This window comes from Myiozetetes cayanensis, unplaced genomic scaffold (genome assembly GCF_022539395.1).
Source record: "Myiozetetes cayanensis isolate MyiCay16 unplaced genomic scaffold, myiCay2020 scf4, whole genome shotgun sequence".
In the NCBI taxonomy this organism is placed as follows: Eukaryota; Metazoa; Chordata; class Aves; order Passeriformes; family Tyrannidae; genus Myiozetetes; species Myiozetetes cayanensis.
In genome coordinates this window covers 978,956-1,003,955 of record NW_026087631.1, presented here as the reverse complement: position 1 = coordinate 1,003,955, position 25,000 = coordinate 978,956, and positions in this window count along the sequence as shown.

Genomic DNA, 25,000 nt, shown 5'->3' with positions numbered 1-25,000 from the left:
AGACTTTACACTGACCCTCCCAGTATCTTCCCTCGTGGCATTTTTGTCATGACTTCCCTGTTTACTTTGAGACCCAGTCCAGGAGAATTTGAAATATAAATGAACAGTGATTATATTGACGTGCTTTTGTCTACTGTGATTTTATTTTTCAAAGTTTCACTACTGTTGTTCTCCAGAACCTGTTAAGTCAGTGGTGTAAATTGTAAGTGATATCTTGACATCAAACACAAATTTTCTGGAGGCATCGTAACTAATACCAAAGCTTAGCCAAGTAAAATGGTCCCTAGCCTAACAACCCTAACAAACAAAAAAAGAGAAGACACAGTACTTAAAGCAAAGTTCCAGCATCAGCATAAGAAGAACAAAGCTATTGAGGTATTTTGATAGCTTTTTACCTTTCAGGCATTGGGCTATATTTGGGCTAAGTTTTCAAGCTTTTTTTGAAATTATGATTAATATAATTTATAAAGGAAGCCAGAGGATTGTCATATATTTGCAAGCTACTAGGATCTGGGACAGGAAAAAAGTGCCATCCATTATTGTGACACTTGCAGTGCTGTGCAAATGTTCTTTAAGCTCAGCTGTCACCTCTCACATTGTGGCCACTTGATTGCAAAAATAGTTTCACTCTATGAGTGTGTGTGTGTGTGTGTGTGTGTTCAGGCACTCAGAAGAACACGTGTTGAAGAACACATGGAAAACAGAAAAACTGAGATGGATTTGATATCGAAGAGATTTTAGAGTTACTCGTGAGGGCATTACAGGTGTTAACTTTCCTAAAACAAGGCTTCTTTTCTGAGAAAAAAAAAACCTAAGCCAACAAACTTAAAAAGAACAAACCCCTTTTCTGCAGTAAACTGAACTCTGTTTTCCCTTCCACGTGAAGGATCTACAGGGATGAGTAGCAGGGTGTTTGATGTACAGCTGTAGGGCATAGATGGCCAGGTTTGTCCCAGAAAAGCTCCACTGGTATAAGTTGCCCTCTGTAGAAAACGATGGTGTTGAACTGGTTTCTGTGGAGATCCCAGCTGGCATCAGAAGATCAGTATGAAAATGATGTATGGTGTTCAGAAAAAGACGGTGATCTGCAGGAGTAAGGAGGAGGTTGCTGGGTGTTGGGGTTTTTTTCTTCTTTTCTTTTCTTTTTGAGCTAGTTCTGCTGCCTCCCTCAGAACTTGCTTGAGCAACAAAGTCTAGCCATAGTTTACATAACTGTATAAATAATGCCAGCTGCAGAGGCATTCACACAGCATTGACAGCAATGGATAAAAATACATAAAAACTCAATTCCTCAAACATTGCCTTTTAAGTACAGTAAATCAATGAGTGTAAGTTCTCTGAAACACCAACTGAGCTGAAATATGACTGTTTATAAAATATGGGACTCCCAGGCAGATGGGTTAGGGGCTGCTTGATACTTTGCACGTAAAAAACAAAGATTTCCCAAATGGCAGTGGTTACAAGTCCTTTTGCATTTGAGCTGTAAAATGGCAATACCAGGACCTGGAGTTGTAGAACTGCTAACCTACCATAGCTTCACATGGGGTCAGTGGGAACTGCAAGACTATCAGTTCTGAAAATCACGATCACATGCCACACATTAAATTGCCCAGAAATATTTAAGTGCTTAACTTCATTTGCCTTTGTGTTGCAGAGTTATCACAGCATTCCTTCTGAAATTTAAACTGCTTGTATATTGACAGCAAGCAGTCAAGGAGAACGTTTGCTCCTTGGTTATTCATATGTAGTTTAAAATGGTGTGCTATTATAAAAAATTACACATATAAAGTACTTTTTCATTGTCTGGTGTTTTTTTTCCTCTAGCACAGTTCCCTGTTTTATAAGGACTGTGAGGTGTAATGCATGTTACTTTAGAAAATTAAGGGAAAATCCACGTGTCCAGCCAACTGGCAATCTTCTCTGCTCTGCTACTTCTTTAAAGTCTAGGAACTGAGTTTGCCAGTATGGAACAGCTCCTGCTACTGCTGTCCACTGAAATGCTTCGGAGTCAATCAACAATGCAGAAATAGGAATTAGTCAACAAGCTACATTTAAGGAATTTACACGTGATCAGGCTCAAAATACAGAATTTGCTTTTGTATAGCAACTTGGGGTTCTGTCAGACTCATAAGAGCCTGACACAAGAATTACTAACACAAGTATTATAAGAGGACAGGCAGACACAAAATGATCAAGGCTGAAACTCCTCCTACTCCCCCAAAACACTAAAGACTAAAAATCAACAGTGGAATTGACTTTGGGAGTATATATGCATCCAAAAAAAAACATTTTATGCCCAGTTTTTCAACTCATTCCTTCAGTCTTACCAGGGTCTTCTATTCACAACATACTATTCTAATAGACAGATAAAAATAAACTAAATTCCTATAGCTCTTTAAAATTCTATTTAAGTATTTTTTTCAAAAAGTAGAAAAAATGGCAAGTAATTAGCAGCACTCAAATCTACTCTTCAGCTAGGTACCTCTCATCTCATAGTTTGTGCTACATATTAAATATTTGCCTTCTAATTTGGCATCTTATTTACATGAGGCTGCTTTTCTCAAATAATTATCCTTGACTGATATCACTGATTGTTACAAAAGGGATGGCACTACAGAAAGTGTATCTCAGTGCAAGGGGAGTTTAAGATATAGTTTCTATAGTCTTCTGAAATATAATGCCTACATGCTTGTCCCCATTCTCTGCCTTCTCTCAGTCCTGCCTTCCTGGACATCTAAATACTCACCAGAAATGTGAGTGAAGTAGATTTTGTTTCCAGTGAGTAACATTTTTATTTGTAAGAATTTGCAGTGCTTTTGTGCTTAGCCTGCTAATGGATAGAATTATGGGGTTCTTTTTTAATGCTTGGCCATGCCAAGCATTACACACATGGACAGCTTTTTCTGCTCTCTGCTGCTGGTCCAATATATTTCATGCCTGTATAAGGTTATTTTCTTCATTTAGGGATACTTACGAAGCATGCAGTTCACAACTTTATTGAAACAGAGTGGAAGTGTTGGGAGTTTCAGATAAAGAGACTTTACAGAAGTGTGTTCATTCCCTGGTGACAGGAACATATCATCCTCAACTTGCCCAGCGTTCAGTTTTATGTTTCAATGTACTGATAGACTTCAAAGTAAGGAGGGACTACTTTGCTCACTTAGTTGCACCCTGCATCCATTACAGAGCACGTTTTCCACAGTTTATCAGGACCCAAAAGCAGAACTTCTTTGTGGAGCAGGAGCTAAGCAACCTGAAAAACTTATGGGGTGCCTGTAGGTTTTATTGGAAATTAGGTTTGGTTGAAACTGAGATGTGTGTCAACAGTAGATTTGATCTTCCACACTGAATTTGAACTTCAAGAACAGGACACCGTGCAAAAGTGCAAAGACCAAAAGGTTTCCACTAGGAAATAATAAGAACATGCAAACCCCTCTGCAGTTCAATTCTGATTGCATGGAGAGTGACTGGAAATTTTCATCACCGAGTGTGCAAGCAGAGAATTGACAGACTCCGTCTAACCTCAAGGAGTAGCTGAAAAAAAGGCCAAGTATCAGCTTGCACAAGTTTTAGTAGAGTAACTATCTCATGTCTGGGAAAGTAATTCCTCAGTTTTTATATTATCTACACCAAAAAGTGGATTGGAGTGTTTGGCTGGACAGTTTGACTTGACTTTTTGTTTGTCCTGGAGACAAGCACAATTTTATCATATAAGATATTCAGTTTCTCACACTCTAGAGATCAAACTTACCTGAAGAGAAAAAAAAAAAAAAAATAAAAGCAGTACTTTTGTTCATATTAAAAAAAACAAACAAAAACCAAACAAAACCAAAACCAAAAACAAAACAAACAAAACGAAACAAAACAAAAAAACCCCAACCAACAACAATCAACCAAAACAAACAGCAGCAAATAAAATACTGCTTAAATTTCCTTCAGATTTGGGAAGGTCTTTATGCTCCTCTTTTTATGTTTTGGGTCTGCAGAGTTTATGGGAAACATAACGACAAGGCATCAGTGCACACCAAGCAAGTCTCATGACCAGTAGTTCATCAAAGGATAATATCAGAGTTGGACAAAAAGCTGAGTTCTCCCTTTTTCAAAATTTAAAAAAAAAAAAAAAAAAAAAATTCTTATATCACAGTAGGACAAAGAGATTATGTACCTTTTCACAGGAATTTTAGGTGTTTCCCATGAAAATTGAATGAAACAAAACAGAGATTTTTACACCAAAACATTTGCTTAGACCAGGAGAAGACACAGACAGGTCCAAGGTTCAAGTCCTCCACCTGAACCAGGCAGAACAGGCTGGTTTTCAGCATTGTAGGTTACTGTCCTGAACATGTTTCTCAAATAATGCATTTCTGTTCATGACTTGAGATTCCTTTCTTTTTTTTTTCTGTCAAAGCTGGCATACACTTGACAGTTTCATGTTCTGTAAATTTTTTGAGACAAAACAGCTCACCTGAAAACATCTGACTGGTTCTAATGAATGCACTGTTTATCTAAAGTTTTCAGTCTATTGATTTCTGTCTACTGAGTCTTAATATTATATAATAATTTAATATAACGTCCTTTCATTAGATATCCTGTTCACATTAAAGAATCCTGCAGATCAGTTACAAAATTTGTACCCTAGTGCTCCACTCATTTCAATTGGCTTTTAGTCAAATTGAAGACACAGCTTTAGTCAGCATCAAAACTGGTATATCTAATTTGGCTTAAGGCTGTATATGAACAAGTCCTTCTATAGTAAGCAGAAAGATGCTGTTTCAGCAATCTTCTGTTTTTTCCTAAAATCAGTTTTAACACACTTTCTTTTCAGAGCTGTGGAAGTACCCTAGAGTCATTAGGCATTTGAGTTAAGGAGTCTTATCATCCAATTCATTAAATTCGGGAGAGGGAGCCTGTATCTTCTGTTTATATTCAAGGAAATGAATGTCAAAGATTGCCATGTGTGTGGTGTAAATAAGAAAGGCCACCAGTGGAGAGCTTCAATTTTTGTGATGAGAACATAAAAGTCAGTTGCTTCTGTTCCAGAGGTGATATTTTACTTAGACATCTGCTCTGTTTGCAGAAAGAAGGCAAAACGTCTTTTGTTACTGATTTGCAGACTGAGAGGGTTTGGACATCAATTAAATTTAAGCCTTTTGAAAGTCCTTCTGTAAACCTTCATGTTTTAATGACAGACTGAGCAGTTCTTTGTAAAAATACAATTTACATGAGAGACAGAGGAAATAAAGCAAATAGAGGGTGTGGGTTATCATGAAAATAATTGCACTACCTCCCTGGAGCATTTTGCTGCTCATCATTAATTTTCTTAGGCTGTAATTCTGCTATGAAAACTTTGCCATGGGGAATTATAACATGCTTTCTAAAGTATTAACCATAGAAGAAAGCCATTTTTGTGTATGTTCACTGAGGAAAAAAAAAAGATTATGAATCTGGTGTTTAGAGTAGCCAAGGGTGACAGGATTTTATAGGAAATAATTTAAGGGATTTTGCATGATCCATTCTTCTTGACATCTTCAAAACAAGGTCCTTATTCTTTGGAATAAATAAATTCTTTTGAATTAGTAAAAGCAAGGCCAGGGTTGAATATTAGGATTTTTATTATAATTATGTGACTCGAATAACTTTAGCAATGAAGCAAAAAAGACATTATATTCAGTTAGTATAGATTTATCCTACACCACTATCACTCAAATATCTGTACAGAGAAGAATCTTTACGTAGAATATGTTTTAATCTCTGAACTTTTGTTTAAATGACTAAATTGTCATGATTTACCAGGAAGTGGTAGGTGCTGGCTTGTGTGTGTTTGAACACGGTCTTTTCTCTAAAGCCCAAGAATGAGAGATCATTCAGTACATGTAAGCAGCACTTAGGAAGAATACTTGAATTTCAGCTCTTTAGTGCATCACTCATCATAAGATCAAAAGCAGCAGCTCAGAATTTTTTTCCTGTGCTGGGAAACACTCTCTGCAGCCACTCCCAACCCCACTGTCAGCGTCAGGACCACAGGTAACCTCAGCAGCAGCTGTGTCAGCCACCGCTTCCCTCAGTAACATCGAGATCACCCTGGATCTTTCCTCACTTGAATTTCTTGAATACTTGAGCAGTGAGTGTAAGGTACTACAAAAATAAAAAGTTTTATTCTGATGTCATTGTTGCAATTGGTAACATGCAGCATAGCCCAGGTTCAAGCTCTTTAAAATTTCCAGCTTTGCATTTGATGCAGTTCTTTACGTTGTGATACACAAAGAAATCTGTCACACTACAGAGAATATTTACAGATGAAAGTATCTGTAAAAGATTATTTACCTCTTCCATATTTTATTTAGCTCATGTCTCATGATTTAAACAGTTCAGTCGAGGGAGGAAACAAAATACAGAGGGAAGGCCCCTCAAAAAAAAAAATTGATGTTTCAAAAGATGAATGTACTAAAATTAAAAAAAAAAAAAAATGAGGGCCCTGGGACAGTGACTGCTGATGTCTTGATGAGTGTTTCATTTTTGTGTGTATAAGGATAATGTGTAGCCCACTTGGCATTTTAGATGCAACTCAATCAAAAATTGAAATAAATGTACTTTTATGCTGCCGTGAACCCGTAGCCATGTAATTGTGACAGGTGATCAGTTGTATATTCTGGTAAACTGTCTGATCTAAACAAAGATGGCTATAGATGGCCTGCTGCAGTAAACCCACAACTGTGTGTTTAAAGTAGATGATTTGTTTGACATCTTAGAAAGCGAAGAGCGTTACTTAACAAAAACAAGAAAGCTGAGCACGTCACGCTCAACAAGCATACAGAAACATTCACAGAATGCTCCTTCTTGGGGCATCTTGTAAATGTTCTTTGAAAAGAGAGCAGCAGAAAAAATACCCTTTTCTTTACGTGATAAAATTAATTTTGTTTTCTGTTGGGACTGGAGTGCCCTCACCATTTGCTACAAACCACAGGTGAAATCCTTCGCTTCACCTTTACTTTGAACCAGACTTGTCCTTTGGCTGCAAGGCATGTGCCTAATTCAGAAAGACAGCTCCCTAGGGAAGTGGTCACAGCACCAAGACTGAGAGACTTCAAGAAACATTTGGACAGCCCTGTTGGGCTCATGGTGTGATTCTCGGGGTTGTCCTGTGCAGGGCCAGGAGCTGGGCTGGATGGTCCTTGTGGGTCCCTTCCATCTCAGGGTATTCCATGGTTCTAAATAGCAGTTTATGTCACAATGCTTCTGACCCTAAAATTCTGGTAAGATCCTAGAGCTGTGCTTTGGCACTTCATCTTGGGAAGATGGTCCAGGGACTAAAGTGATAGGTAAGCAAAATGGTTATAAATGTTTCCCACTACGATGCCAAATAAACACGACTGACTTCACCATTCATCATCTTCTACAGGCTTTTTATAACCCTGAAAAGTCGTTTCTTAGGGCATTGAATAGATCAATGTAAACTGACACACCTTAATTATTTAAATGAACTTTGAACTAGCTAATATTATATAACATATTTCAACAATTGAGAAACACATCCTGCCCTCCTGGATATATGATTGCTAGATATGTGAAACAGGAAATAACTATTACATGGGTAAAATACATATTCTTCTGTTCATAAAACTACCACTCACACTTTCCGCTGAAAAATTCTACTTAATGAAAGAGCAAAGCCACCTGGATTTTCCCTGCAAAGTACCAGGCAAACAGAAGTGTTTGCACTGCACACAAAATAGATGGTAAATGTAAGGGTATTTTCTGAATTTCTCAGGATTTTTACCACTGATTAAACTGTTTCTGGCTCTACAGTGCTACACAGCACAGTGGATAGATAACCCATTTTTCCCTGTGCAACAATAACATGTTAGCTAAGGTCTGACTACAGAGGGCATTATTACTAATGACAGTTCAGGTGACAGAATATTCTGCTGTCAAGGTTTCAAGTTGTTTTGCAGTGTTGAAAGTCAGGATAAATATATTAATTTGTGATCTAAGATTAACATGGAAATAACTGAGAAAGTATTGGCAAATAATGCCTTAATGCACCAAGTCATTCTGCATATTTTCCTATTTTCTCCTTTTTTCAATTGGCAGTGCAGTTGAAAATGCTCCACTGAGTCTGAACTTGGACTTTAAAAGTGAAAGTGGTTTCATAGTAAATTGTGCCATGAATAGACACTTCATCAGCTAGTTTAGTAAAGGTTTAACAGGTTATGTGCCAGGTTAACATTGGCTCTTAGTTTTGTGACCCAAACTAAAGGAGTCTAAAGGTTGTGTTTCTATTTCCAGCTTTTTTAAGTGGGTTGGGGGCTTTCTCCTTTGGAGCTATTTCCAGTTTCTGTCTGTTATTACTGCAGCATGAATACTGCTGATGATCAGGTTCAACGGGCACTCAAGTTCTCAGTCCACATTGTGGTTGCTTGAAACTCTTTTTTCCTTCAAGGATTATTTTTATTTAATTGCTAAAAGCCCACAAACCAACCATTTCAAAGGAAGAGATCTTTCTAATATGGAACAGTAAATTCACCCATAAAAATGGAGTAAAAATAGCCCTGTGTGTCCAGAGGAACCTGAGAACAGCCCAGCACAAAGGAGTCCTACAGGCTTCACAGCCTTGCAGCATTTTGGTTTCTTCATTCAGAGGAAAGGAAAAAGGCACTGTGGGGAAGAATCACAGAGTTACTGTGTCTCTGTACACTTACAAAGTGCAGAGAAAGGCAATTACCTAAAAAGACCCAGAAATGTCTAGAAATAAAGCATGACACATCCTGGACACACCTAATGCAGTACTAGTTTATGTTATGATTAACTCACCAGTGAGCTGTATCTTACTCAGTCAGCGAGAGGAAATTGAGTTGTTGGTAGCTGGTGGGAAAAAAACGTTAGAGACTGTCTTGAAGGCTCAGCAGTGTTCACAGAGAAGGCAAAGTCCCCCTGCCTGGATTATATTGAATCCAGACAGCAAACTGCTGTTTTACCAGCAGGTAAAGATTGGCACTCTGTGAACACAAGGACCAGTGTGCTACCAGCTGGGTGATCACCAGCTTTTTGTTTGTGAGTTTGAAAGGCTTTGGGAAGTTTTTGAAAAGCTACGAGTCCTGCCTTTCCAATCTGTCCTCAGGGAGCCTATAGTGGCGCATCTGCCTGCTTTGCCAAAGTCACCCATGGGATAAGACTGGAGAGACACGTGTTTATGGGCTAAAATAAACATAACATGCTTAAAATTTTCATTTACATTTAAGTCAATATGTTTATTATAAACATTATTTCCAAAAAAAAAAAAACCAAACCAGAAACTGTCACAGGTGGAAAGTTGATTCTGGTGTTTGTGTTTGTGCAGGTAAAAATTCGCATGTGCATTCTCTAAAAGAATCAGTTATAACTCGCCATAAGCTCTCATTGGGCAGCACTCCTCACTCTTTCACAACTTTTGAGTGAGACCAGCATTTCTGTAACTCACAGTAAGACAAACTTGTGCTTGGCTAGGCAGAGAGTTTTGAGCACTCAGGTTCCCAAACTGTCTACGAAATGTAATGAAGAAGAGGCGAAAATTAAAAGCACAAGTTGTAAGTTAGGAGTTTCCATCTATTGACGTACATTGATCTAAAATACTGATGTCTGAGATGTTCCTTTCATGTCTAATGCAGAAACTAAGTGTCCTTTGAACCAAAAAATATGGGTTCAGAGGAAAAGCACAAAACAGCTCCCAACAAACAGGGATGCCTGCATTGAATGCCATGGAGTCAAGGGAGAACATTAATGTTGTCTATACTGAAAAAAACGCAAATAAGAAATGTGTGTTATTATAGTTGGTCTTAAAGGCAGCGATTCTAGCTTGAGTCTGCACTATTTCTGCGAGGCGCTGCAGCTGGAGCCCTGCCACTGGGAAATCTCCCAGCAGCTGGTACGGCTACTGTTTTACTTTGCTTGGCTCAGGAGGAAGGAAAGAAAGCTGTGTGGAAAAAAAAATCCCATGTCGTAGCAGGAACTGCGGTGCCTCTGCAGACTCAGGATGGCCAGGGCCGGGCAATCACCCCGAGAGACTGAGGGACACCCCCAGCCAAGCTGGGTGAGCCTGCCCGCTGTTCAGCTGTGCTGCACATGCCACTGGAGGGAACAGCACACTTGGTTTCACGTCCACAAGGGTAGACAAGACCCTCTGATCACTGCAGTGTCACAGGGAAGTCACTTGTTATGTGCCAGGTTATCCAGGGGCGTTCCAGGTCTGTGGGGTAACACACGCCTGAGTATGTGTGTGTGGCTTTGTATGGGACTGTGGGTGTTTGGTTTAGCTGTTCTCGGATCAGAATACCTCTCACATAGTTAACTCTCACAAAGTGGATGGATTCTTACCATAAATCTGAAAGGGAGGAAAACACTCCCCACAAAATTAGGGGTATTATGGCTCCTGAAACTGAAGTTTTAAAACAGTTTAATTGCTCCAGTCGCATTTTTCTCAGACTTTAACCATGTTGGTTACAATTCCTATGCAGAGAAAAATCCTTACCTCGTAGTCAGGCTTAATTACTTTCATACTTAATGTTCTTTTCGCAGGAAAGTTATTAAAATGACTTAATAGTCATCTGAGTTTCAGCATTTCAGTTTGAGCGGGATATCAAAGCCCATGGCTAGATTTACGTCTCTGTGGTGCCAAAGGTTTGAGGAGCCAGTTTGCTGTAATCTCTAACTACTGTTAAGTATTTCAGGTTGCTTAAAGGGTAATTTTAGTCAGCATTTGTAAGCTGTATGGCCAGATATTACAGACATAATCATGGACCCCAAATGCATCCAAGGTGCCTGAAAAGCCAACGTACATAATTTCAGAACAAGATGAAACTTGTCTGTAAATACAGAGGAATATAAACCAGAGATACCTTTCTTTGCATTTCCCTCTCAGTAAACCTTTACAGAGACCACCACATATGTCACATTCAAGTGTATGGTGCCTGGTTTTAGCAGAACATGTTGGGAAGGTGTCACATCCTTTATTGGATGAAGGAGGTGATTCCAGGAAAGGTGTAGTTATCAACTGCCACTCTTTAGTGGAATGTCAGGCACCACCCATGAGTGCAAATCAACATATCCTCAAACTGCAAAGTTTCTGTGAGCTGAAAAGAAAGTTGTGAGAGAAGAAGCTCTGCAAAGTAAGAAAAGGTATCTGTGACTTCATAAAACATAAGAATTTGTTTTCCCCCAAAATTTTCAGAATCTGAAGTGAAGGAAGAGGTAGTGCAGTTGATAGAGATGCTGAAGGAGAACTAGAGGTACTAATATTCCCATTTTCCAAAAAGTCCATGAGAACATTATTAGAGAATAAGAACCTGCTTACTGATAAGAAGCCAATTCAAATAATAGTCAATTCTTGACTTACTAATGCTCATGCCTGCAGTGATATCTGATTGCATATGAAGGGCAAGAATTTGAAACTCCTACAGTTTAAGAGGAAAGGGAGTACTCTTTAGGACTCAGTAATACCACGGGTCCTGCATCACATGTCCCCAGAACCCACAGCAGAATTTGCCCATCTTCATGACCGAGACTCTGAGCACCCCAGGCAGCTTTTAGTGTAAGAAGGGAACTAATTTCTCAGAAAGCCTAAGCATAATCAGTGAGAAGCTGAAAATCCCTTGCAATAGGATGGGATTTGAGTAAGAATTTAAGTAATGGGTGGGATTTGTGTAGAGGTAGTAAAGTAAAATTAGTTTGTGATTGACAGCAGCGGCTGAATTCTGTTGTCACTGATCAATGCTTTCAACTCCATATAGGATGTGTTGTAATAACCCATGCAGCTCTCTTTCTACTAGCAGGCATTTATGAGCCTTGATCATCACAGTACTTGAAAACAGAAGCAGTTATTTCCCTCTTTGGGTTTCCTTTCTTCCAGACTGTTAGTAGAAAGGCTTGATCCGTTTGCTGGTTCCTTACCTTAGTGTTGGCTAGCTTGGTTCTGTGCTTTCCATGCCTGCATGGAACAGGTGGTGTGCTCTGCACTGTGTGATACTGGGAGAACCTGCTATATATAGTTTCAAAGAAAAAAACTGGCACGAATAATTTCTAAAATTTTATGATTACGCAGCAGAAAATTAGGTTTTTTGAACCACCAAAATGCAATACTTCATATTTTCTTCTCGTAGATCCACAGCACAGGATCTTTTGTTTAAAGACCTCAGTTTCTTACTCTCAGTCATCTAGTAGAATGAAGTTTGCTAGACATCAAGGCATGTGGCTCATTCACCTCAACTGAGAACTAGGGACTTGAAAACAACCTTTAGGTAAGAAGATTGTTGCCTTTGGGTGGAAGGATCATCTGAGTTGAAGAGTTTTGAAGAGAACCTTGTTTTCAATGGTGAGATTTAGAATACTGTTAATGACATAATGCAAAGGCTTATCAGTAAAACAAATAATGTTTGTCATGTATATTTAGATGGTGCTATTATACATCTGAACACATACAGGTCACTCTTATTCAGGCGAAAACTTCTGAGGAAATTGTTAGGATTTGCTTGTATATGACTCGTTTACAGCCATTTGTCCATTCTTGAAGGTTTCCATATTTTTTTATCATTATTGCTTGAATGCAGAAAACTGTTACGTTCGTGGAAAATAAACTAGTTTTCCAAGCTGTGGTTTCCCCTACCTTTGGAGTAATCACTTGCCCCCAAAGTCAGAGGCTTGGAAAAATATGAAGAGCAGCTCCAGAAGAGGTGGTTTAAAGTTTGGGAATCAGCTAATAAAGAACATAGCTCTTACTGGCAGCAGCTGTCACTGCCTTGTGACTCGTGGTACCTGGGTGTGCACTGTGTACACTTGTACAGGGAAATGCTACCTTTTCCCTGGCCAGCACCTCTGATGGCTCCTCCTGATGAAGCTGTTTGAATATGTTTTCTGAATATGATTTCTCTACTGAGAAAATCACATGTTGTTATCAGCTGCTTGTGGCTCCCAAAGACTGCGACAAGTTCGTTGACAGTGGTGTATTTCTGTGGAGGTTGAATATTTGTAAATATACTGTACTTGTGTAGACTTCTAATTATTGTCAGATGTTTTTCCTGCACTAACAATACTAAAAACCCTGTTGCTGTGTTCATAAGTTTAAAGAGGGGAACAAAAGTGGTTTAACATTACCTAATAATTCCCTGACTTCAGCCTTCATTTCTTAGTCTGTATTGTCCTCTTTGCTACCTGTCTCTGCTGTCCATTATATATCTTGCCCACATTTTAACTGGTTTTTAACAAGGCTTTGGCAAGATGCACAAAATGACATTCCACCATACTAAAGAAAAACCAAATCCCTCCTTACTTTTTTTTTTTCCTTTTAATTGTACTCCCTTCATCTCATTCCATCTCGTGTCCAGTTCCTTTGTTGTCTCATTATGTACATTATGTTATGTTAGAAAACCTCTCCATAACAGGAATAGACCAACATCCCCAGTCAGATCTTGAGGTGTCCACTTTCATGATGACAGGAACCAGGACAGCCAGGGAAGCCCTGATCTTTTATAGTCCTGCTGTTAAAGGTACTGAATGTCTTCATGTCTCCATCGTGTGACAAACATTAAACAGTAATAGGGCTCACTTTTGAAAGCAGTGCTTAATTAAAAAAATACTTCTGCCATTATTTTCTTTACTCATAAAAAGCAATATGGAAAACTCCTAAGCCATTTGAAACACTTCTGTATAAAAAAAAACCCTCTTGAGAGTGGATCTAGCTTTTCTCCATAATATAAAAATTAAGTTGATTTTTAAAAAGGACCTTCATGATAATCTGACCAAAAAGAAATAACCTATGACACTAGGGTTTCCCTGAAAATACTAATGGGTCAAAAAGTAATCTTCGAGTAGAAATATTCTTCTGTGGTTTTTTTTCTCATAAATATTATAAACCTCATTCATTGAAAACGAAGCTTTATGTACCACAGGTATGGCACAGCCACAGATGGGTTTGAACAGCAAAGACTGAAGTTTTAAATCTAAAGGAAGGTGAGGTAAAAGGCCGAAAGAGAGACAGGATATTTCTATACCCAAAAATTGTACCCAAGAAATTTCATTTTTCAGAAAAACTGTGTTTTCATGAGGGAATATACTGGATGACTAAAAACCATATGTATGCAAATAGTATTCTAATACTACTGCTCTTTACAGCACTAAGTGGCGTCTTTACAGAACAGATAGAGTTTCTCTGACTTCTTGACTTAAATTTTCTTTAGAGTTTATTCCTTCATTATTTTTAATAAAATACACCCAGTTTTAATTAAAAAAAAAAAAATTGTAGAATGGTTTGGGTTAGAAAGGACCTTAAAAATAATCCATCTCCAACTCCTCTGCCATGGACAGGGAAACCTTCTACTATATCAGGTTATCAGAGCCCCATCCAGCCTGCTCTTGAACACCTCCAGGGATGGTGAGTCCACAACCTCTCTGAGCAACCTGTCCCAGTGGCTCCCCACCCTCACAGAGAAAGGTTTCTTCCTAATACCTAATCTAAACTTACTCTCTTTCTGTTCACCAACATACCTATAGGAGCTTCACTTGTTCCCCTTGGTGTCCCCAAAAGGTTTAACAGAGCATTAGCTTTCCTAACCTGATTCCTCTCTGCCTGGACAATTTCTGTGCATTCCTCACAGGTTTCCTGTCCTTGCCTCCACCTTTTGTAGGCTTCCTTCTTGAGTTTGACTTTGACCAGGAGCTCCTCCTTCATCCACACAGGCCTTCTGGCATTTTTGCCTGACTTCCTCTCTGTTGAGATGCATTGTTCTTGGGCTTGGAGGAGATGACTCTTAAATACCAGCTCTCTGGGGCTCCTTTTCCTTCCAGGGCCCTATCCCTTGGTGATACCAAAGCAATCTGAGAAGAGGTCAAAGTCCACCCTCCTGAAATCTTCCTGAAGTAATGAGCTCCCTGTGTGCCCTCCTTGGTGCCCCAAGGATCTCAGACCCCACCACTTCATGGTCACTGCAGCCAAGGCTGCCCTTGGGCTTCACATTCCCCACCAGCCCCTCCTCGGTACTGGGAATAAGGTCCAGCACAGCACCTCCTCTCCTTGCTGGCTCCTCTATCACTAGCAGAGGGAAGCTGTATTTCAGGAACCTCCCAGAGTGTTTATGCTCTGCTGGGGTGTCCCTCCAACAGATGTTTGAAGGTGGTTGAAGTCCCCCATGAGACCAGTGCTTGGGAGCACGAGGCAGCTCCTCCCTGCCCACAGAGGGCCTCATTAGCCCCGTTTCCCTGGTCAGGTGGCCTGCAGCAAACCCCCCAATAAAGCCACCCGTCCCTGCCCTCCCTTCAGTGCTGACCCATAAGCTCTCAGCTCGTCACCCATGCCCAGGTGGAGCTCCCTGATGTTCACTGCTGCAGTGGGATGATCCCTGAGCAAGGTCCCAGTGCCGAGGCAGGTCTGTGATCAAACCATGAAGTAAAGTCTGCTCAGGGTCTGACCCAACAAGGGGCATGGCCAAGCTCTGGCACAGCCGTAGTTCAGTGACCAGCTGCCAGACCTTATCTGCAGCTCCCAAGCAAAGCAAGGAGCCCAATGTTGTCTTTCACCACTCTCACAGGGTCCTTCACCACAGCCTCATGGAAGGTTACCCAGAACTATCTCAGAGCTAGCCTTGAGCACAGGCAGCCAAATCCACGGCAGGGGTAAAATACCAGGACACCAACCCCAGTAAACCTTTGGAAGTTGCACTGGACTCCCATCCAGAAAGCATTTTCCTTTCACTTCATGAACTTCATAACTTGTACAGAAAGCTTATTCATCCAATATCTCCCACTTTGTAACTTTACAGCATTGTAGCAAAAACAAACCTAAAGACAAGGCACTACATAAAAAAGTGTTTTGAGATTCGGAACTGGAAAAGTGACCAAGAAACAGTTCTGGTTTGGTAAGTTTGTAATGTCTTGCTTGGTTTTTTGAAGTACATAATGTTCTGCTTTCATTTGTCAGAACCAGGAGAAATCAACATAATGCCAGTGGTTAGAAGGGATTACCTTCTGCAGTGGGATAGGGAATTTACTCCTGAAGCTATCACGGGGACACGAGCCCAGGAAACAGAGGTTTCTTTTCTTGTACTTTTGATGTTTACTTTTTTTCTCTTTTTCAACTGAAACCTTCTGGGTAGGAAGAAGGAAAGTGTCAGACAGAAAAAATACAGTGTCAGGCTGCCCCAAGGCGGGCCAGAGATCCCCATGTCTGGAGAAAAAGGACATTTTTATTTTCTCTCCCTCGTATTTCAGGTGTTGGGAATAAGAGAGAGGAACTCTCAAGCTTAACTCTTCTTTCAGGAGGCCCAGCTTAAATTTCCAGCACCCGCCCCCGCCTTCTGAAGCTGGAACATGGGTAGACAAAGGTGGGACAAGAGCCACACAGAGTCCTGCCCCTTGCAGTGAATTTCAGACATCTGTGTTTCAACCTTGCAATTAGTCCACTAGGAAACATATGAGCTGGACATTCTTTCCAAAGTGATCAGAAGCAAATTCTGAGACCATACAACATTTCCTGAAATCTTTGTTTTGCAAGCATCTAGAGAAAGACACAGTGATGAAGAAGTCAGAAGTCCATCAAAACTGTGTTCCATCTCAATTATTTTATGTTTCTTTGTTGAATAATAGCATTATTGAATTGGTAAAAAAGTTAAAAGCTGACTGTGTATATTATCTGCATGAAAGGGGTGATCAGAGATGTACAAAACAAGCTAGATACAAGGTCTCAGGGTGATGATGCTTCAGGAGTTCTGCTACCATGATGGGGACTACTTGTATGCAAGTAGAAACTAGTTTGTAGTGTGTAACTCCCTCCTTTGAAATGTCATGCATTGAAGTCTCTTTCCTCCTTTCTTTGTGGTGTATATATATATAGTTCTATTTAGATACCAAGATGCAGGCTAAATGATCTGCAGCTGACAGAAGCACCTCAGTAAAACTTTTGCTTGGCTGTAATGTAGAAGCATCCCAACACTTTGACAACAAAAAGATTTTGAATACTTCATGTGCAGGGATAAGCACCAAGCACAGTGCCCCCCTCTCCCTCTCAGTTTCTATAGCATAACGACCCTTATACCCTGACACTTTGCTGAAAAAAATTCAAACAGGCAGTTCAGCAAACCAGGTGCAGTCACGGGATGTGACTATTCTTTGTTAGACACACTGCAAGAATAGTTTTTAAGCCAGCTAATAAGACTGGAAACAGACCTGGATGCATAAAATGAAACATTCAAAGCTGAGCCTATAAACAGCTCTGTGTTTTTTATTTAGCTAATTTAATTACATGAACTTAAAACAGACCAAACAGCAACATTCCTCTTTAACTTGATGCATTTTAAATGCTGTGAGTGTTTTCTTGTGGGAGAGAGAAGAGAGGCACACTGAGCTCTCTCTGAAAGCAATTAAATACTAATAACAGAGGGTGACATCATGCTGCATGACTTCTTCAATTAGAACACCAAGTCATTTCTGGCTTAATCATTCCCACTTGTTAATTTGTTCCCTAGAAGACTTAACAGACCTGCTTCTTGTCCCTATTTATAATAGGATTTCTGATTCTGGCACCTTTTAAAGAGAATTCCACCCAGATGCAGCCTTCTATTAAACAGAATCTCGTATTTTTCCTACAGCAGAACAAGACATCAATAGCTCAGATGAAAACCTGATACAAACTAAATAAATTAACATGAATGCTTTCATTTGCTATTTAGCAAGAGTATGGACTGAATCTTCCTTTTACTGAGATTAAAAAGAAGTTTTGCCATTGACTGCAGCAGAAAGCAAATATAACCCAGTATATATTAATTATTGAACATCTTTCCAAGTGCTTACCTCACAGTTTGTAAGGGAATTGTGATGTTATGTCCAATCATGTATTTAAAATACTTGGGGGGAATATGGAGAATTTGTAAAACTGAGCATTTAAAGAATATTACTGGAGTAGGAATAATCAGGAATCTTCCTATTAATTGCAAGACAGCAAGTGATTGATTTGGATCTTGATATGTATAATCATTTTTTGATTCTACACGATTTTCACTCTTAAAGGGATGTTCTTAAAAAATGTTCCACATTAGGCAAAATCCTCATTTTCTATCCTGAAACCTTTTCCCATTCTGTGCTCTTGTTTATGAATATTGATAAGTTGTTAAAGCCTTCTGGTTTTCAATCCTTTGTGCTCTAAATCTAAATGACCAACATTGCAACTTCCTCTTTCAAAGCAAATGCAGCAACAAGTTCCTGTCCTTTTCCCTAAAGCTGTCATCCATAATTACAGAAAAATAATTTAAAAATTAAATCTTGTTTCCAACCTGAAAACAGGTTTGATTCTTAGAAGTCATTTTCCACTGAAGTCATTGTACACTACTGATTCCTAAATACTTTGTAATATTCCACAGGCCTCTCTGATAGTTAGTACAGCTCCTAATCTTGTATATAATTTTGACAGACTTGACAGTGTTTGTCAGGATAATTGTTTACAAGATTATAAGAACTATAATTGGGGCTGTACTGAGGCTTGCCTGAGCTGAACATATCTTGGACAGCAAGAACTGAAGACAACTCCACCCTGATCTAAGGGAAAAGTTATAAATATTATGACCTTTTGCAAAAAAATATATAAAGAGGGGAGGAAAAAAAGGAAAGAAGGATCTCAGAAAAAACATAGGTGGTGAATAAAGAAGAAATATCAGCGAAAGAAATAAAGAACAGGACCTGCAATACTTTTGGAGGAAAGAAGATACATCGATGTATTGGAAAGGAATCTGGCAAACTTTTAAATACAATTTTAAAATACCTTTTTTCATTAAATTTAAAAACATTAGTATCTTCTAAATGAAATTCAGGTAAATGCAAGAATTTCAAGTCCTCATCTGAACTGAACTTTCTGTCTACATTTTAAAGGATATCTTCAATTCTTCTCTCTGTGAAATACCTCAGAAATTTAAAGTAGTAAGTCCTTCATATAGCCCTGCAAAATATGTACTAGTATCCCCATTCTACAGGTAAAGAAAGATTAAGTAACTTGGATCAGGGCACAAGAAAATGATGGTTCAGAGTAAAACTAGAGAGAGATTTATAATTTCTCGTTCTGCATTGAATCACATCTCTCCATCCAGCCATGACTACCGACAAACTGACTTCCAAATTACACTGAAACACGACCTCATGGTCTTTCTGCAGCATCCCTCTTCTTGCTCCTTCCTTTTTCAGCCAAGTGCTCACAGACACCATCTCCCAGAGAAAGCTGAAGTGCTGGGACCTGCCTGGGGTGTGGTACCTCCGTGGAAAAGTCCCTGCTGCGACAGAAGTGACCCAGAGTTTTCTGCAGTGCAGGATGCCGTGCATCTGGCATCTGCACCTGGCGAGCAGCTATTCAAAAGAAAACAGTGGAGCCCTTTTCCAATGGCTACGTGTGTGCCTCCCACAGAGAGCTGCAGCTCCTGGCTCAGGATGTGGACAGGAGCTCTGTTACTGCTCTGTGCTTTCTCAGCGTGAGAAACTCCTGTGCCTGGAGAGGTGGCTCTTCATTACTAATTATCCTGGGCTACTTACCCTGCTCTAAGTCACCTCGCCTCCCAGTTAACAATGAGCAAGAATCTCCAGCAATCACCTTCATTAAGCTTTGTTGTCTCTCATTTTACAACACAGTGTAGGAATAGAAATGAAAACATGTTCCAGTTAGATTAAAAAGTGCCACTTTTTTTTCAGGTTACTACAGCTCAATAATTCAGGTAATAACTTTTAAAGATTTCCCTAGATATTTATTTCTTTCTTGCATTCTGCTCTGCCTTATCACTTCTTTTTGTGTAGCCATCTTACTTCCACTTGAACAATGTGGGAGAAATCCTCAACCCTTTGCAATGAAAGGCAGCAGTGAATATTCCCTTTTTTTCAAGGTTATATCACATGCCTGTGTGTGCATAGCACAGAAGCTTCTTCATGCTTTAGAATATTCCAGACATACTGTCTTTCTATCTGAGAGACATATACCAGCTATATACTTCACAGCAGTAAATCTTCAAGGAGAGAGGGAGAAATTGGTCCTGGTATAGATCCAGTGGAGTAACTAGGGTGATATTAGGACTCAGTTTGTCTCAGCATCTGTTTCAAAAGGTGAGAACCACCTTGCCAGGATATGAAGGCGTGAAGATTTTACCACAGAAGAAAGCTAACACTTTGATTTCTTGCCTTATCCTACGAGGAATATCACCAGTGGGTCGTGGCTGAACGTTAATCATTTGGAAGGAAGTACAGTCTTCCTGAGCAGAGATACCCAAGGCACTGCAATGCGAAGAAGATACAAATCCTGATTTAGAAAAGCTCAGAACAAAGGCAAGAGGAGAAGGGAAGTGGGTGGGTGTGTAGACAGAATGATGGACAGGATGGTTATAATAACAGATTACATTATGACCACTTCGAAAGAACTCCTGTGAACTGAGAGTTGCTCTGGCAAGTAGATGTCCTTATAGAACAGGGAGAAAATTTTCCTGAAGAAATGTGGAAAAAACTCCCTAATACCTTTATTTGTTGGCTAGACTGAGGTCAAGTGAGGTCATAGCCTACCTCCAAGCCTTGAGGTCTGGATTCTCTCCTCCTCACCACAGCTCCTGCTGCCTGAGGAGAGAGCCAGGCCCAGTTATTTAATTCCTGTTCAGTATAGCATGTAAGAAAAATTGCATCCAGCTGTCCTGCCAAGGTGGAACCACAAAAAGTTTGCCAGTTGTGCCAACTGGTTTCAGTCCCATCCTTCTCATCCTAAATTAAGTTACAAGACAGTTGGTAATATCAGGGAACTGAGTTTGGAAAAGATATTGGAAAAGCCTGAACTAGGCAGAGCCCTGCCTGGATTTGCAGCTCAGGTGCTGCAGTCATGTTCAGCTGGCTGGCTGGGTGAGGTTATAGCACTGTTTCACAGCTTAGTGCACAGTGAGGGAGTGTGTCTGTATGCTTATCTGCCTTGAGATTACCCTCATCTTACCTCTTCCAGGGCAAAAGCTGGGAGGCTAGACTGGTTTTAGGATTCTGAGAGGAGAGAGAGGGCACTGCCTTCAGAGTCACCCAGGTGCTGGTGTCAGCAGAAGACTTTTTTGCCTGGTGGTGTGGGCTGGATGCCTCTGCAACTTTTAAAAAATTAAGATCTCCAAACTTCATCATATGTCTGTGTGTGTTGTTTCTTCTGCCTTTGCATCAGAGACGCATCAGAGATGCTGCACCAAAGCAAAGGCCACAAAACATGAAGTCTTTGAGACCTTTGTGGGTGTGTTCCTATTCCAAGATAAAAATTCTCTATTTTACCCAGAGTCCTACCTCAAGCAGTGATTGAGAACAATTTGAATATGGGAAAGTGCTGAACTGATCTAAGGGCAGTAAAGAATCAGGAAAAAGTATAACAGAGCTTAGTGTGTTGTTTACATAGATTTAATAGATTATTTTGTGGGATCAAACTATCTACAATTACAAAAAAATCTTCATCAGCATTTGACTTCATCTAATTCATCCCTGTCATATACACTTAAATTCCACTGAAACCAAGAGGCATTGTTCCCACTCACACCATGGCTGAATTTCTCTAACAATTTGCAGAGGCATCAAAGTGGCTGCCACTGTAAATGTAATTAATATTTATAACAAATGATTCCTTTTATTATACTAGCACCCAGTGGAACCACTTGGATGTGAAGCTCTCTGCATTAGACACGATTGCATGTTTCAGCCAGAGAACATTTTGTATTTTATAAGTGAACAAGGAAAGCACTATGGTTTGTCCAAGGCCACTCAGCAAGCAAGTTAGGAATTAGAGAACTTGTGACTTGGAAACCTCCTCAATGAAGCAATGAATTAGTGAATTAATATATTAGATTGGTCTGTTCAAAAGCCCTTATTGAGCCCTGATTTGATATATTTGTATGTTTTCTTCCCTGTAATAAAGCTACATTTATGGAATCCTTTGTACTATAAATTTGAGAGACACAAATGGACCATGACAGTTGTTGTGGGTTTCCATAACCATCACTTCTGTGAAAACATTGGCTGGATGATTTAGAATCACAGAATCATATCACACCTGAAGTTGGAAATAACCCATAAATATCATCAAATCAGACACCACAAACCCTCACACAGCTACCTAAAACTAAATCCTGCCTGCCAGGGCACTGCTGGCTCAGATCCACATTGCCATCAATCCAAGATGCAAGCTGTCCTTCCCTGGGGTTGGCCTCCAGTCTCTCATCCCCCAGTTTATATGTGTGAGGATTGCCTCATCCTAAATGGAGGACCCAGCAGTTGCTCTTGTGAAATTGCATACAGTTGGTCATTGCACAGATCTTTTGTCTATCTGGTTCTCTCTCTGCTCTCACGAGAGGCCACAGCTCCTCCTAATTTAGTATCACTAGCAAACTTAATTAATGTACATTTGACTCCTGTGTGTACAGATCATTTATAAAAACACTGAAGAGCATTAACCCTAAAACTGAGCTCTGGGGAGCCCCACTGATGACTGGCCACCAGCCTGGTGTAACACCCTTCACTATAACCCTTTGGACCAGACCATCCACCAGTTGCTCACCCACCACACTGTGGACTTGTCCATCTGTGTGCCGGACATTTCACCCAGGAGGATACTGGGAGAGACAGTGCCAAAAGCTTTGCTAAAATCCCAAACCACCACATCTACCAGCTTCCCTTGGCCAGCTGGATGGGTGGCCTGGTCATAAAAGGAAACTAAGTTGGTTAAGCAAGACTTTCCCCATGTGAGCCTTTGCTAGTTATGACCACCAATGACTGTGTTGTCTCTCTAGTGTGTGTCTATAAATCCCAGAAAAACTTCCTCCATAATTTTACCAGGCAATAAAGTGAGATTGAGAGGCTTGTATTTACCAGAGTCTTCCTTCTTAGTCTTCTTGAAAATTGGGACATCCCATAGAATCATAGGGTGTTTGGGGTTAAAAGGACCTTAAAGATCATCTAGTTTCAACAGCCCTGCCATGGGCAAGGACATCTACTCAACCAGTCTGCTCAAGGCCCCATCTTACCTGGTCTTGAACACTTCCAGGGATGGGGCATCCCCAATTTCTCTGGGCAATGTGTCCCAGTGCCTCACCATACCCACTGCCATCTCACACTTTGCCACTTTCCAGTCAACTGGGACCTCTCAGGCTGTTGAAAAATAGTGGAGAGAGGTCTTGTAACACATGACCAGATCCTTCAGTGCCCTGGGATGGATCCCATAAGGCCAAATAGACTTATGTGCACGCAGCTGGAGCAAGTTCAGAGTTAACTGGGAGTTTATCATTCCCCTGGTTATGATCTTCCAACTCTCCAGGTTCCAGGGGTCCAGGGCCTAGTGCTGGAGAGGAGAGAGGCAAAGAAGGCATCAAACCTCCCTGCTCGTCCACGTCCCTGTTTGTGAAGTGACCACCCTCATAAAGCAACAGCTCAGCATTATCCCTGATTCTCTCACTGCTAACATACTCCAAAAAGCTCTTTTGCTGTCCTTCCCAGTGCCAGCCCGTCGAACTCTGACTGAGCTTCAGCCACACAAAATTTCTCCCTGCAGTGGTGAGCAGCATCTCTGTAGTCCTCCCATGTTGTCTGCCCTTGTGTCCGTACACTTTCATTTTCTTCTTTCTTCATTTTCTGGTAGGTCCCTGGTCACCCAAGCCACCCTCCTGACCCACGTGCTTGAATTCCAACACTTTGGAATTGCCTGCTGCTGCGCTCTTAAGAGAGGGCTCTCAATAATTTACCAGCATTCATGGACCCCAATAATTACACCCTTCAGTTGCTGTACACCTCATTTTGAATATCCTTTGGCAGGGCAGGAAGAACATTTTGAACATTTTGAGCTGAAGCTGATCTTTGTAGCCAGTGTGCCTGTACACCAGCCAGATCTGCAGGGTGCAGGTGGAGTTTCCACCACTATGGCCTGCAGTCTGTGTGGGACTCCTCACGCTGTGCTCCAGGAATTGCAGCAGTGTTCCTGTTCACATTAAAGCTCCTGTTGCAGTTGCAACAGGTCTTGCTTCTCGGAGAACAACACGAGATGTTTGTCCTTGACAAGGCCATTGTCTTCCTCGGACCTGGCTAACCTGATGCCCCTGTGGGGTCCCTTGTCACAGACGTGGACCTCAGGCAGAGCTCCAAACTGAAGCTGAGATTTTTCTGCTCCCCTTCAGATGGCACAGAATTCCCAAGCATGCAGAAATTGTACAGTTTTGTAGTGCTTCCAAACATACAATACCTGGTAATTAAAGAAAGATTGGTTTTCTCATGTTGGCCTTCAAATTGAGTGAGCAATTAACTCTCCTTTTTCAAAAAAGGGTATTTTCTCGTCTTCAGGTCAGACTCCAGACTGTGATTCATTGAAGGTTTTCACAAGAAGTCAGTGAGAAAAGAAGGATCCTAAAGTCACTGTAAATACACTTCCCAGATGTCTTATGCTTCATCTGGGATTTGTACAAATAGCCTTTCAGACTAAATGGACCCCACTAATCTGCAGTGCAAAGCTGCCTCTACTACATTCTCTGTTTGTTACCACAAGCAGTAGGATGACAGCTTGATTACATTTATGATGTTTAAGGAGCCAGAAGAACAAGAGAAACCACTTGCTTTGAAACAGAAGAGCCCTAAAGTTCATCTTTAGTTAGAGACTTAATCAATAGCTCTTCATTAACCTTTTATTTTAGAGATTAGAGGAAACTATCTCAGACCAAAGGTATGTGGTCATGCACTGCCATGAAAAAGCACAGTATTCCATGCTAGCACACCATTCAAGGACTGCAGTTAAAACTAAAAAGAGTAAATGTCACCAAGCCATAATTCCTGCTCACAACTGTAGACTGATTGAAATGTGTGACCTTCTTGTACTACAAGTGAGAGTCAGCCTTTCTTCAGAGGACACAGCAAATCCAAGGAGTGAGACACGCACAGCATGTAACTCAAGTAAGAAGTAATGAACTTAAAAGGAAATGTAATTCAAATAATGGCTGCAGTGTATTTTAAAATTAGTCTGCCTTCACTG